Here is a 16,502-nt window from a genome sequence, read left to right on the forward strand (position 1 = left end):
CCCCTAGTCGGAGGTTCAGGAGGACTGCATTGCAGGGGACTCCCTATAGTCTTCTAGATGTCAAAGTCACAAATCTTTGTAGAAAACTTGGCTTCCCACAGCAGTCCCATTTCCTTCCACCGGTGAGCACTTTTCTCACCATCATTCTTTTAGGAAGCTGGGACCATTATGCTAACTCCATTGACAACCAAGGAGACAGACATATTGAACATGAGGTAGGCCTATCCAAAGACCTGAGACAAACAGCAATAATGAATCTCAGAATCCCTGTTTTTTTTTTTTTTCTGTAAACTTTTCTAGATCAGAAGAGGCTTCCTTATTCCCAAAGCAGGGAGAAAGTGAGGGTATGTCTGGTTTGTGAGTGGGCTGTAAGTGCAATTAGTTTTTCATTGTTCTCTTTGCAAAATTAATGCTCCATACGCACCTGGGGCTTTCATTGTGAGTCCTTCCAATATGTGGTGTTTTGTCTGCTACCTCATGCTCAATCATTTTAAAACACAGTGGGCAGAACATTTGTTGTTATGGGCAATATCTGCTTCCAACCCTGGTGTCACAGAGGGCTTTATCAATTGCTGTTGTTCATGAAGCCAACACATTGGGAAAAAAACCAAAACTTCAGTGATGAATACGTTGGCTAGGATCACCATGTCACCTCAAATGCTAGGCAAACGATGAGGCAGAGAGATAGGACTGGTACCACTGGATAAAGCAGAGAGAAGGGATCAGACCATGGGGATACTGATGATGGAAAGGATGTATTCCAACCATGACACTATGCTGCCATCTCTTCAGGAACCTGGAAGTAGTTTTGCTAGTTCAGAATGTCCTGTTTCTATATTATTCTTCTCTTTCATATTCCTAGGAAGGCCAGGCTTCTCTGCTCAAATTGATGTGAAAATGTTCAGGAATGTTATTTACAGTATTAAGCTACCACTGGCTTAGGTTAAGACAAATCGTAGCTCAGTTCCCAACTGAACTCCGGCTGGACCAGTTATGAAGTCTGTAACTACTGGATTGTGAGGAGAGCGTGTGGTCTAGGGAAAGGGTTGGTCTCAATGTGACATTTCTAGAATGCCTACTTCTATGACTGTTGATCAACCAGGATGAAGTAGTCTCAACATTTACAAGCTGTAATAACTTAACTGTCATGTCCCTGTGTGTGCCTTTGTCTTTTCCAGCATGACTGAGTGGCATGCCTCTGTCTCCGTGTTTGCAGGAGTCAGAGGTCCATCAGTGACATAGCTGTCCCTCTCTCCGTTCATGCTGTCCTTGCTCATACTCTGGGACCCTTTGGCAGAAGGAGAAATGCTGTGAGGTCTCCTTTTTGCTCCTTGGAAACTGTACAGGCCGGTGTTGTGGGTCAACTTGACACACGCTAGAGTCATCAAAGGAAGGAGCTTGGGTTGAGGAAATGCCTGGATGAGGTCCATCTGAAAGGCGTTTTCTCATTTAGTGATTAACTGGGGAGGATCCACCCCGTGGTGGGGGTGCCATCTGTGGGCTGCTGATTCTGAGTTCTTTAAGAAGGTGGGCTGAACCGGCCATGGGAAGCCAGCAAGTAAGCAGCTCCTCTCCTTGGCTTCTGCATCAGTTCCTGCTTCCAGGTTTCTGCCCCGTTGTTGAGTTCCTGTCCTGACTTCCTTCAGCGATGAACAGCAATGCTAAAGTGTAAGCCCAACCAACCCTCTCCTTCCCAACTTCTTTTTGGTCATGATGTTTCATTGTGGTATTAGAAATCCTAACTAAGACGGACACTTTTGGCAGGCTGAGTTTATGGTTGTGCAAACCAAAGGCAGAGTGTAGACAAAAGCTTACTCGGAGCCTGGTTCTGCTTTAGAAAGAACATCCAGGAAGGTTGGTACCACTTAAAAAGATGAGTCTTTCCTTCTCAGGTCAACTTTGGGTCATAAAAGAGTTGGGAAATGATTTATCATTTAAGTTAGACACATGTGATGAATATTTTGGCAGTGCTCTTAATTCTCTGAAACCATGGGCTGTGGTAAGCAATGAGGCATACGGTCACTGACATTCAGGATAACTCTTAAAAGCAGGTCAGAGTTTCAGAGCCGCCTTGGTCTCCTGGAGATGTTCTGAACCTTGGCCCAACTCTAGAACCTTTATCTGAAGATCAGGCTGAAGTGTGGGCCTTCCCTGGTGTTCCAGCCTATAGCATACCACCCAACGGATGCTGACTCAGGGGATTTACAAACACACACACACACACACACACACACACACACACACACACACACAAACAGCTTTCAGCTTTGATAAAGAGGAGGAGGCAGACGACTTTCTTCCAACTAGATGTGGTTAGACTACAGTAGTGTTAGAAGATTCGTGTATGAAACTCACTTTAGACAGTTTGTATGACCCAAATTCTCTTATTGACGTTTATCCCCAGGGGGTAGGCTACTTGTCTCAGCAGGGAAGTCTTTCTACATCTCTCTGTTCCAACTCACCCGAGATATCACTGTCCCCATAATAACATCTCCCCAGTGCTTTAGTGACTTCAGTAAACACAAAGGTCAAATGAGTTTTAAAATGTATCTTGTTATCCTCCATTTTCAGATGTCTTCCATCATTATCTTCTGCATGTATGATAAGAAACAGGCCGCCGATCGAGCCAAGGACCATAAGAGAAGAGCTGGCATAGTAGGGGAGGTTTAAAAATGATAGAATTTCAACATTGGCCAGACTGAGTTTCAAATTTGTTATCATGGATAATATCTTCGATCATATCCTATATTAGAGAGAAGAGTATAATAAACTCCATGTACCATCTTGCAGCTTTAATAAGTGTCAAACTCTAATTGATGTCATCTCTTCTATGTATCCTCCCTTCCTAGGTTACTTTGAAGCCAACCCAGCTATCATTATCATAGCATCTGTACATTTTTTAGTGTAGATATAATGACTATAATATGCTTTACTCGACCAACTAAAATGCTGGAACAGTCCTTTGGATGTGTATCTCTACAGTTTAGAAGGGATAGAAAATGTCTCCAAGCTCACGGGATTTGTAATAATGCCCAAGGCATATCTAAGGTTATCCTTAGATAACCCTTGTGCAATATCTCCTGTGCTACAGATGCTCTTTGGAAAGTTTTACAAGTTCTCTGTTCACATTTGGGAACACTCTGTGAAGCAGGTAATTGTATTTGTGTTATTTTGTTGATGTGGAGATTACTTGAATCTAAACTTTCTGAAGCTAAGTGCCAATTTGGCTGATACTAGGTAGCTAGTGGGAGTTACAATTTCAAATCATTTGCTCACTAAGTTGTTTTTAATTATTAAAAAAACCCTTGAAATTATAAATGCTGTTTTGGGGTAATGAACTCTGTGGAAAAAGTAAAAGTGACAGGAAAGGGAAGGGATGGTTTAACGGGAAAAGAGTGAGAAACGTTCCTTAGATCCACAAACTAAGCAAGATCTCGTGCAAGCAATGCATAAGAAAGGCAAACAGGACTCTGGATCATGAAGAGGTGACTTATGAGACTTCAGCAAGGATAATTAATGCAGCAGCACTGAAGACCTTAAAGAAACACAACCAAAAAGAGCAACAGAAACACTGTGGCTTTGCAAGCCATGCTGGTTTTTTTCTTTATAAGTTTATCTTGCTAAAAACCAGAGAGAATAATTAATTTAATGGTAGTGAACATCTTAAATCAGCACAACAGCAATACAGAAATCCGAAATGCTATTGCTTAGATTGAAATTTTTGGAAATTTTTTTTTTAAAAATAAAAAGAAAGCAGTTCCAATAGAGCTTAGCTAAATTTGGAGATTTTAACTTGATTTGTGCCCAGTACTATAAAATATGCAGCAGAAGTCAGTTCTTAATCAAAAGTAAAATAATTTTATACTCAAAGCCTTCCCCATGGTTACAAATGTCTCAATAGATAAAGAATTCCCATGTGATTTATAGGAACAAACTGTTTAATTTACATGTCAACTTGGTTGCCCTTTTTGGACTAGACAGCTTGCTAAGATATGATAAACAGTAGGCATGGCTCTGGATGTTGGTCTCTGGTTTGGTCCCCAAGGACGTGTTCATTTTCCTCTAGTTAATGGCCATTGAGTACCCTGATGGATGAATGATAAAGTATACTGATAACTAGGGAGGTAATGTTATTTAGACCATTACAACAATAATATTGTTTATTAGTGAAGAATGTCTCATGAAGAGAAAGAGGACCTCGGATTTTATAAAGGTGGGCATACAAGGGAGCCACCCACGGGTTTTTAGGAATCCTGAGGAAGAAGATATATGGCCTTCTCCACTCAGTGTGAAAATGCAGAGAGAGATGTGGAGTACGAGCTGGTCCTCTGTGGCTCATCATCTTTCAGGTCACAAAAAATAGGTGGTTTCTTGAGAAATATGGCGCCCAGATAAAACTCAATCCTCTCTTTTGTTCAAGATGAACACCTGAAAACACCCCAGAATGCTCATCAATCTGAGTGCGGTGAAGTAAGGTCTCAGAATAGTTTCTCAAAGAGCATGGTGTTGTTCCTGCTAAACCAGTTGTACCATCAGCATGGCGAGGATGTTGGCAAAAGCCAGTGTTTCAGAATATGGTAGCTCAGACACCTTATAAGAAACATACTTTCAGGAGAAGGGATCCATTGCTATAAAAGTATATTCAAAACCAGAGTTGGGGATCAAACACTGAGGGTAAGCAATCAATGCAGTGGATTCTGAGAGGTCTTGGTGTGACTGGCTTATTGGAGTCAGAGCCTAGATCCTGGAAACAAACCCCAACAAACTTGGCTCTGAACCCTTCCCCAGTCCGCTGATTAAAGAGATCCAGAAGAATAAGAGAAGAGGATGATAATTTCTTCAATGTGGGCACACTGGGAAAAGGAACAAAAAAGGACATTGGATGGCCCCCAAAGTCCAGGGTATTTAGAATGAGTTTAGGTTTACTAGAAGGCAAGGGATTTGTGAAATTAAGAGTCCTGCCATTATTGGCCCATTCTCATCTCCCCTCAGTCTGAACTACGTAAATCTCTTCCTGGGAGGCAACTCTCCCCTTTGGTGGGTGTCAGCACTTCAGCCTTTTCCTTATCAAGGTTTCCTGGGGGGAAATTTTTTAATTCCTTATGGGCCATCTTTTCCATAGTCAGACAGTCAAAGTAACAGGCCTAGGTGTCTGTCTTTATTATCCCTTCTTTCTCACCAGAATGGTTATATGCTGAGAAACTCCCTTTACTGTTAGGGCTGCAGAACTTCCAGGTGAGGTTCCTGGAGACTCTCTGAAGACAAACCTGCTGGCTGAACCTTTGCAAGGAAATTCAAGGTAGGCTACAGCTGCAAGTCCTTGAAGAGACAGATGGCTGAACTTTTGCAGGGCTAAACCTTCAGTGCCTTTTCAGAAAACATGACCAGATACGAGGTTACATAGAATCTGGAGTTCCCATAGGGATCTGCGAACTAGGTCAAGTGACAGAGAGAAAAATTGGAAATGCTAATTTGAAGGATTAAGATTAGACCTTGGAACTGGCTGGGAGGATCGAAAGCCAGATGAGGACTGGCAACCCGGGGATGCAACAAGATTCAGTCGAATCGAAAAGATCACTCCCAAAACTGGTTTTTCCACAGCTGGAGAGCAAGTCAACTAAAATGTCACTAGCCACAACAGAGTCTGCATACTTGCCAGCTGTGTGCCATTTAAAAACAGATGCAGAATCCTGCAAAAGTAACAACCAGGACTCTAAGTGGTTAGCCTGAAAGAGTGCGTGATCTGATGATTGGCTTCGGTTAAGACACAACGTTTCTATGGCAATCCACTTGCAGTCCAAAATACTAGTTTGAGACAAGTGTTAGTCTTATAAAACTAGAGTGCTGCGGGTTTCACAGACACATTTGGTTATGAATGACAAGAATGATAATTTACAATTTACCGGGCAAACTCTGAGTGTGCTGGTTAGAAATTCTCATAAGGAAGTTCAGACTGGATTTAAAAACTGTGGATTGTAAGGGTAGGAAGATGATCCAGAAAGCTCACGGATTGCACCTGTGGTATCTTAGAAAAAAAAAAAATAAAGTGAAAAACAAAAACCGCTCGGAGTCTCACTAATATCATAGGATGCTGAGCCTGCCAAGAAGTCACCCCAAGAAGTGACTCATATTAGGGCACGGGGCTGAGGGTCTACTCTTGAAATCAGGCCTGTTTGCCAGTGAGGGCTTGTAAGAGTCACCCCCTAAAGCTAACCTGACTTCTTTCTAAGTTCCGGGTTCTGTATGAGTCAGGAAAGACTCTCAAGTGTGACATAGCAGGCAAGTCCTCCGTTACATAACTGCAGTTTCCAACTAGGTCACGGCAACAAGAAAGACAGATCCACCCTGAACTTAGTCAAATAATTATATGGCTATGGAAATTTTAAAATATATATATATATATATATTGAACAAAGCTTCCCCAAATCCAGAGGAGTCAGGCAGGGAAAGGAATACATTACTTATGGACATTTCATTTCAGTTATTTATTTATTGGTTTTTTTTTTTTGAGACAGGGTTTCTCTGTAGCTTTGGAGCCTGTCCTGGAACTAGCTCTTGTAGACCAAGCTGGCCTCGAACTCACAGAGATCCGCCTGCCTCTGCCTCCTGAAGACATGCCCTGCAGCCACCCGGCTCATTTCAGCTATTCAAGGCAAAGTATAACTTGCAGGGACTTATGATAGCTTAAGAGAGGAAATTAATGGTTCCCTTATAGATGCAGAACATAAGATATTAGCATGACCACATCCCAAACAAAACCCACAATTCTCTTTGTCAGCTATTTCTTCCCATGTAACGAATTCTCCTTTCACTCCGTCTTGAGTAGCAGCCTTGTGCGTCTACCCACTCCTCAGGCAGAGGTCTGAAAACATTGACTCTATTGCTATGTTCTCTGTTACTAACTGTCACCATCAGAAACCCGGACCTAGAGTATCTGCCATAGCCCCCCCTTTTTTTTTGCAGGGCTATGAAGGAACTTTTCTACCTTCAAGCCCAAGAGGTCTTGCCCAGCAGCCGATTTCCAGCACCTTCCTTGGGTGCATCAGAGGCGAATGAAAATGATCTGGAGAGCAAAAGGTGTGACCCAGCCATGGTGAATTTATTACCGGTGAGAGTAAGTTGACAGCTCGGTATAAGAATAATGCAGCAACAAGAAAAGCCGGTTGTTCGTGAGGCATTCAAAACAAGGCAGGAAAGCTCACCCCAAACATTTTCTGCAAGACAGTCCTACACGTGGTAATTTCTGTTTTAAAGGAAGAGTTGATACTTTCAATTTGGGAAAATAAGCAAGTGCATAAGAGAGCTTGCCACTCTTGCAGAAGAGCTAATTTAACCACTTATATTATGGGTCATTAATACCATAAAGAGGTTAAGGAAAATATCATACAGTAAAAATCACCTGGATTTCTAGATTATCTCTCCGTGAAAACATATGAAGGCATTTACAAAGAAAGCTCACAGTTTCAATTCTAAAATGTTGGTCATCTGTCTAGTGTAAGCCCAGGAAAACAAAACTCTGTCATTCAGAAATGAACTTCAGGTACAGTCACACCCCAGGATAGTCCTAGAGCACAGATAGAGACAAAAACTCAGCAAGAGAATGGCCTCTGAAGGTCTCAACGGTTTCCCCAATTCATGTATATCTGGATAAATAAAATCAATTAAAATTAATTATTAACTGATCTGGGCTCAAAACAGACAAAAAGAAGAGCCTTAGACCGAGTTCTCTGCAAATTTACCCGTTAGCGACTCTCAGCTGTTTACAAAGTCTGTCATATAGCAAGACCCTGAACTTAAAGGAAGACATGACCAGGAGCTCAGACATCATAAGGAATCAGAGTCAAATCTGTATGGGCCTGCTTGACTAAAGTCTCCAGGACTGGAGATGACTTAGCCATTGGACCCACGCCTCTAGTCAGGAGCACAAAGGACTCAGTACCCCCGTGGAGAACGAGAGCCAAGGCACCCAAGTCTTGGAACTCAGCGAAGAGGACTCTTGTTTATAAAGAGAATAGACTCCAAAAACTCCACAGCTAATACAGGCACAGTGGACAAGGGCAGTCAGGTGGTTAAAATCCTGGCCCCTGTGTTGTGTTCAGACGCCCGTGGGTTCAGTCATAGCTCTATCGCTATAGTACCATTTGTAAGACAGTTTGCTTCCTGGGTCTTTGTCTAGTCCACCACAATATAGAGAGTAACTCCTACCCCATGGTATGACCTTGAAGATTACTATTCCATATAAACTCCAGACATAGGCCCCGTGCATCACAGAAGCCCTTCCCCGAGCGCCCCCACCTACTCCCAGTTCCTCCTTTGTCTTCCATCTCCTCTTTCCGTACGTGTTATTACTGCAGGGTACCATTCCTGAAAGGTTTTGGGAGCAAAAGGATCACATGGAAAGTTCGCCAAACTAAAGAGTTGTAGGTCACAAGTCCCAGAACTTCAGATCCAGCAGCGATGGAACGCAGACCTCCTCTCGTCAGCAAGCGTTCACACGACTCAGACTCTCCTGTCTGCTAAAACTGAAGAAACACTGATGTCAGGCATTTCTAAACTTTGCTGGAAATTTATTTTGAGGTTTTTTTTTGTTGTTGTTTTAATGCTACCTTCATGGGGTTTTAATTGTTGTTTTGTTTTTTATAATTCCGTTGGTGAACTCTTGATTTCTCCTGCAAGGTTCTTTGCAAATGTTTCCTCTTGTGCAAGGGAGGACTCCTTGTATGCCTCAAAGCCAAGGGCTTTGTGCCTCCACCCCGGCATTTGCTTACTTGCCTGACTCCTTGCTTGACAGTGTACTCTTTTACAAGATGGACTGGGTTGTATTTCTCTGTCCTCACCAGCCAGCACGCATGCTTTAAATATGTCTGTTAACTGACAGTCTCTACACCACACTGAGAGGCGAATGCTATGCTTGGAATCTCTCCGGTCCTTGGCATTAAACTCATCTACGGATCTGAACTGAGAGTCTCACAAGGCTGCAGACAGAAGGGAGCAGCAAGGTTTTGTCAAGCTCCAGGATGAAAAGAGCTTTTGTGATTCCCATATCTGATGGCAGACTGGGCATCTTTCTGGGTTATCAATCAGAAATAAATGGTACTAACACACTCCCTGTTAGAAACCGGGGGAAGGGCCTGTTAACTCAGCGTTCCACCGTAATCCCTCTAGTAACCAGAAAAGAGGAGACTTGTTCTACTGCTGTTAAAGTACATGGCATTCTTGAGTAGAACTAAAACCACTCCTTCCCAGTGATGTCTTATCTTCACTCGTGAGGTGGGCACAGTAACCACCCACCTGCTTGGTTTTTCACTTTCTGCAGATTTATTTAGCCATGGTCAACCATGGTCTGCAAATGCTAAACAGAATAAACAGAATAATAAAACAGTTTCTGTGATTACAGAAACTAATTATTCATAGGTTTTAAGTTGTGTGCCCTTCTGAATGTAATAAAATCTCCATCCAGTTTTATTCAAAGTATCCTCACTGTGTACATCCCCCCCTTGTTGCTTAGTAGTTATCTTGATTATGCTGGGTATGCCATTTGAGAGATGCTAATTTTACTTAAAAATGGCCCTGAAATGGAATAATGATAGCAGCAATTTGTATATGCCAAAGAAAAGCTGGAAAAGTGAAACTTCATACGTAGAGAGTAAGTTGTAAAAAATGGGGGGAAAATCATACTTGGCTTGCTTGAATTTCAAACTGTAAAAGTTATCAGCATAGCGTGTGATCAATGCTTAGGTAAGACGGAGAACACATTAAATTTTAGGTTTCTTCATTAGTTACAACCTCAAGCTTCTACCGCAAGTCTTGGAATCCTTTCCCACACACGAGGAGGGTAGACTAACCCATGTCCGCCACACTCTGTGTCCAGCCCCTTGGCAGCCACTCACGGTCAGCAGGAGCAAGCAGCTGATCTCCTGAAATCAGATAAGAATGACACACTGCTGTACCTGGGGGACAATGGTTTTTCACTTTCTGGCCATTCATTTAGCCACAGTCAACCACAGTCTGAAAATGTTACACAGAAAATCACAGAACGTGCTGCTGACCTCAAATTAAGATTTTGGGGCAGTAGCTGCTCTCTGCTTCCAGAGACACAAAACAAGCCGTGTGTTTGAGGCAGCTTTCATTAAGTAAAAAAGATCATTTCAGTAACCTGTGAATGTGAAGAGTTTTAGAACTCTATGAACCAAAATCAAAGAAACTCAGCATTAGACACTGCGTGGCAGACAGTCAACTGATCTTCCACCGCCTGCTATAGGTGCAGAGAAAATGGGTGTGAACATGGGGGTTTCCTTGGCTATACATTATGATATATGATCTCTTCTGTTCATGTGTTAGGCTTCAAGGAAGGTCACCTCGAGCCTCACACACAAAGCAGGTGTTGACGTTTTCTTTTTACTAAATAAATACTGAAAAAGAATTTGAAGAGTTGCCAGGATATTAAGACGCCTCAGGGAGCTGTGTGTGTTGGTCAGGCCAGGGCCTTGGAAGTTCATGTTCACTCTGAGTTCATTTTACTGCCCATGACCTTGCTTTTCTCCTCAGGTAAAAGCCTTGCCAGCCTTTTTCTTGAGCAAGGCTTGCTCTTCCTCTTTGTCGCATGCCGGAAGCTCTCTCTAGCAACACAGCCTTGCCTTAGATTTGTTTCCTCATACCGGTTGACTGGCTTTGTCAAGTCCTGACGCCATCCCGAAGCTGGAAAAATAAGCCAAGTGACTTCATCTCTCATGGACACCTTGAGGACATTTCTTGGGCATGAGCCAACTTAAAGCTCACAGCCTAAAAGACTTTTTTTTTTTTTCCCACGAGCTAACTTACCTCCCTCGCTTGTACCAAGAACCTTCTTCTATGGGAAAGGAGACATCAAAGAATATGGAGCATTGTAACTACGCTTGATGAGGGAGGGAAATGCTGTCCCCACTCCTCGCCCCACCCACGCCACTCTGGTGTGTCAGCTCTCACTGCTTACTAATGCTTGGGTTTCACTCCAAGCTGTCTTTGCTTGCTCACGCTCTTGAACAAGAATATCCAGGAAAAGAAAGTATAGGGGAAGACTGACCTATGAGTAAAAGGTTCTTTGTGTTTGCTCACTGCCTCAAGCAGCTGACAGAATCTCACCGCTGGAAGAGTAGACAAAAGGAGACTCTCCAAGAGAATGCTTCTTTCACGTGACACCTAACCAAACCAATGGCCTAGCCAGCAGTTGTCAGCGCATGCCTGTGGACTGGTACATGACTTTACAAGCAAGCATAACATGTGTTTCAGTTGGTAAATCACATTGGTCCTTCTACTCCACCAGTTCTGTGACTCGAACTCAGAGTCTGATGAGCGAGTATGGCATCCTTACTAACTATACAGAAGGCGTGTGCTGCCCTGCACAGGAAGTAGATGAGAGCCATTCTTTGGTCGGTTCCAACCAGCAGTTGCCAATACCAAACTGTTTTTTATTACTATAGTTCTATAATAGGGTTTAAAGTCAGATATGGTGATACCTCCAGAAGTTCCTTTATTGTACAGGATTTAGATTATCCTGAGTTTTTTTTTTTCCACATGAAGTTGAGTATTGTTCTTTCAAGGCCTGTAAAGAATTGTGTTGGGATTTTGATGGGAATTGCACTAAGCCTGTAGTTTGCTTTTGTTAAGATTGCCATTTTCACTATGTTAATCCTACTAATTCATGAATATGGGAGATCTTCCCATTTTCTGATCTCTTCCCCAATTTCTTTATTCAAAACATAAAATTCTTGTCATATAGATTTTTCACTTGTTTGGTTAGAGCTATCTCAAGATATTTTATATTTTTGTGGCTATTGTAAAGGGTGTTGTTACTCTGATTTCTTTCTCAACCCATTTATCATTTGTATAAAAAAAGGCTACTTTTTTTAGTTAATTTTATATCCAATCACATTACTGAAGGTATTTATCTGCTGTAGGAGTTCCCTGATGGAATTTTTGGTGTCACTTATGTATACTGTCATATCAACCACAAAAAGTGAAAGTCTGACTTCTTCCTTTCCAATTTGTATGCTCTTGATCTCCTTTTATAGCTTTATTGCCCTTTCTAGAACCTCAAGCACTATATTGGATAGATATGGAAAGAGTAGAAGTCTTGTCTTGGATTTTAGAGGAATAATTTTGAGTTTCCATTTAGTTTGATACTGACTGTGGGCTAGCTGTGTATTGATGGCCTTTATTATGTTAAGGTATATTCCTTGTATCCTTGTCCTCTTCAGAACCTTTATCATAAAGAAGTGTTGGATTTTTCAAAGTTTTTTTCGGTATCTAATAAGATGATCATGTGTTTGTTTTTCTTTTTTTCTTTCACTTTGTTTATATGGTGGAGATAGAAGATTCTGTTCAGCCATTCAGTCCCAAAGAAACACATAGAGGCTTATATTAATTATAAACGGTTTGGCCTATTGTTCAGACTTCTTACTAACTACCTCTTACAACTTAAGTTAACCCATAGTTCTTATCTATGTTTAGCCATATGGCTTGGTACCTTTTCTTAGTAAGGCGCTCTTATCTTGCTTCCTCTGTAGTTGGATGGTGACTGTGTTTCTGCCTCTCCTCTTCCTAGAATTTTCTTACTCTGATCTGCCTATACTTCCTGCCTGGCTACTGGTCAATCAGCATTTTATTAAACCAATATGAGTAACAAATCTTTACAGTGTACAAGAGCCTTATCCCACAGCATTTCCCTTTTGTCTTTTTAAAACAAGAACCCTGAATCTAATCTCTTTTGCTTATCTTTTTTTCTGACTATTATTCATAACAACTTGTAACCAATACCCTAAACAAAGACAAACATCCATAATCTGTTTTGGGGAGGGAGAAAGTTAGCATAGTTTTCTAGGCAATTTCCTTTTGATTGGGAGCATTGGCAATCTTTATGGGACCCTGAGAAAATTTAGGATTATGGTCAAGTCCTGACTGGAGTAGTCTGTGAGGCTGGATCATCTCAGGCAGCAGTCTTGAAGCTGTTTTGTATGTATAACTTAGAGGAAACTTCAACAGAGGTGCTCTGAAATGTTGGATCTTTTGGGCCATCTGTTACCACTGAAGATTTTTCAAGGGGGTCTTCCTTGATCAAGCATAATTTTTCTTAACACAGAATGAATCCATAGCTTCTCATTTCCTGTGGAAATAAAAGCAGAACCTCTTTCCAAAAGTAACATATCTTTGACTTAAATTTTGAAGTCAATGTATTTTTAAAATATAGGCTGGTTTAATCCAGCAGCATTTATAATCAAATGTCTTTTAGCAGCTGTTGCTCTTTCCTCAGCAGTCAAACAATTCAAAGACAGCACAATAACATATAGTAACCAGATTCTGTGTACATTTTCCACCTTTATGTGGCTTTTCCTTTTTTTAAAACTCTATTTCTTTTATTTTTATCTTTTAATTTTTTTTTTTGAGACAGGTTTTCTCTGTGTATCTTTGGCTGTCTTGGAACTCACTCTGTAGACCAGGAAGCCTTGAACTCACAGAGCTCTGCCTGCTTCTGCCTCCCAAGTGCTGCGATTAAAGGTATGTGCCATCACACCTGACTATTCTATTTCTTTTGAAAAAGAACTTTACCCTTTTTTTTTTTTTGCTCTACCAAGCTTACGTTTTTTGTTTTTGTTGTTTTTAAATGCACTGTAAACCATTTAGAGGTTTTTTCTTCTGAATCTATCTTTCCTTGTGGCTCTGTCTTTTTCTGACCACATGAGTCTTTAATCTGCTAAGTGGCAAGGCTAGGATTAAAGCTGGATCCTTGATGGCTGGCTTCATCCCATTCTTAGCTTTTTGAGAGTCTAGCTTCATGGCGGAGATACTGGCAGGAGTCACATTTATTGTCATAACTCTTTGGAGCTTCTATGTCTATGCCACCACCAAGAATCTGAATGCCAGCTGCTCATAAACACCATTTAAAGTGCTTAGAGGCAGAGCCTCTTAAAAGAGCTGTGAAGTTTTTGCGACTAACAATGAGTCAGAAAGCCTCTCTTAAAGGAGCCACACCTCTTCTTGTCTCTATCAAACAGAGCCTACTGGAGAAAAGATGGTTACTAAGAAACATTACTTGACTCTGTTCTTATATGTCTAGAATCCTTTTTTAAAAAGCTTTCTCAGGCTTTATGTGAAAATGTTTGCCCCACATTGGGCTGCACTTTTGGTTGCTGGACACTCAGGCCCAAATAATCACACAGAAACTATATTAATTGTAACACGGTTTGGTAAATGGTTCAGGTATATTCTTAGTTCCTACATCTTAAATTAGCCCATTTCTATTAATCTATGTATCTCCATGAGGCTGTGGTTTACCAGTAATATTCTGTTATCTTTCTCCTTTGGCAGTTATATGACATCTCCTCGACTCTCTGCCTACTATCTCTCTCTATCTCTGCTCAGATTTCCTGCCTGGTTTTACTCTGCTATGTCACTGGCTGAAACAGCTTTATTCATCAACCAATAAAAAGCAACCTATATACAGAAGGATATCCCATATCGTCATGGTAGATTACATTGACAGATTTTTATATTTTGAACCATCTCTACATCTCTGGGATGTAGCTTACTTGATCATGATAGATTATTTTTTGATGTGTTCTTGGATTATGTTTGTCAGTATTTTTAATTGAGTATTTTTACATTAATGTTCATGAGGGATACTGGTTTGTAATTCTCTTTCTTTGTTGCATCTTTGTTTGGTTTAGGTATCAGGGTAACTGTGGTCTCATAAAAAGAATTTCACAATATTACTCCTATTTCTATTGCGCAGAACACTTTGTGAAGTATTGGTATTAGTTCTTTGAAATGCTGATCATAGTCGTCATTAAAATCATGTGATTCTGGGCTTTTTTGTTGGGAAAATTTTAATAACTGTTTTTATTTCCTTGGAGATTGTAGGTCTATTTAAATTGTTTATCTGTTTTAGATTTAATTTTGGTATATGGTCTCTATCAAGAAAGTTGTCCATTTCTTTTAGATTTTCCAAATTTATGAAGTATAGGTTTTTAAAGTATAACCTAATGATTCTCTGCATTTCCTTGAAGTCCGATGTTATGTCCCTGTTTTCATTTCTGATTTTGTTAATATGAATATTCTCTCTTTGCCTTTTAGTTAGTTTGGATAAGGGTTTTCTCTAAAGAACCAACTCTTTCCTTGTATTGTTCTTTTTGTTTCAATTTTATTGATTTTGTCCCTGAGTTAGATTATTTCCTGCCATCTTCTTCTCCTGGGTGAGTTGGGTTCTTTTTGTTCTAGAGCTTTCAGATATGTTGTTAAGTCACTTGTGTGGGATTTCTCCAAATTCTCCATGTAGGCAGTTGGTGTAATGATATTTCCTCTTAGCACTGCTTTCATTGTGTCTCATAATTTGGGTATGTTGTGAATTCATTTTCATTGAATTCTAGGAAGTCTTTAATTTTTTTCTTTATTTCTTCCTTCACCTAGTAGTGTTTCAGTTGAGAGTTGTTCAGTTTCCTTGGGTTTGTAGACTATCTGTAGTTCTTGTTGTTGTTGAACTCTAACTTAACCCATGGTGGTCCAATAAGATGCAAGGGGTTACTACATATTTTTAAAATCTATTGAGATTTGCTTTATGACTGAGTATGTGGTCAGTTTTAGAGAAGGTTCCATGAGATGCTGAGAAGGTATGTTATTTTGTGTTTGAGTGATATGTTCTGTAGATGTCTATTAAGTCCATTTCAGCCATAACATCTGTTAGTTCCCTTCTTTCTCTGTTAAGTTTCTATCTGTAGACCTGCTCATTGAGTGTGGGGTGTTTAAGTCTCCCATATTTCTGTGAGGGGTTTGATGTGGGATTTAAGCTTTAGTAATGTTTCTTTTACAATGTGGGCACCCTTATATTTGGAGCATATATTTCAGAATTGAGACTTCATCTTAATGGATTTTTTTCTTTTGATGAATATGAAATCTCCTTCTATATCTCTTTTGATTAATTTAAGTTTGAAGTCTATTTTGTTAGATATTAGGATAGCCCCACTGATTTGCTTCTTAGTTTCATTTAATTGGAAAATCTTTTCCCAACCCCTTACTCTGAGGTAATGTCTGTCTTTGAAGTTGAGGTGTGTTTCTTGTATGCAGCAGAAGGATGGAAGCCTGCTTTCATATCCATTCTGTTAGCATCTTTTTATGGAGATGTTATTGACCAGTTATTGTTAATTCCAGCTTTTTTTTTTTTTTGGTTTTGGTGGTGGTGGTGGTAATGTGTGTGTTTCCCTTCTTTTGCTTTTGCTAATGTGAGATTATCTATTGCCTGTCTTTTTGTGGATGTAACTGAGTTCCTTGGGTTAGAATTTTCCTTCTGGCACTTTTTGTAGTGCTGAATTTGTGGATAGGTATTGTTTAAATTTGGTTTTGCCATGAAATATCTTGTTTTCTCTACCTATATTGATTGAAAGTATTGCTGGATATAGTAGTCTGGGCTGACATCCATGGTCTGTAAAACATCTGTCCAGTACCTTCTGGCTTTTAGAGTCTGAATGGAGAAA

The sequence above is a fragment of the Microtus ochrogaster genome, chromosome 16 (assembly GCF_000317375.1).
Source record: "Microtus ochrogaster isolate Prairie Vole_2 chromosome 16, MicOch1.0, whole genome shotgun sequence".
NCBI lineage: Eukaryota > Metazoa > Chordata > Mammalia > Rodentia > Cricetidae > Microtus > Microtus ochrogaster.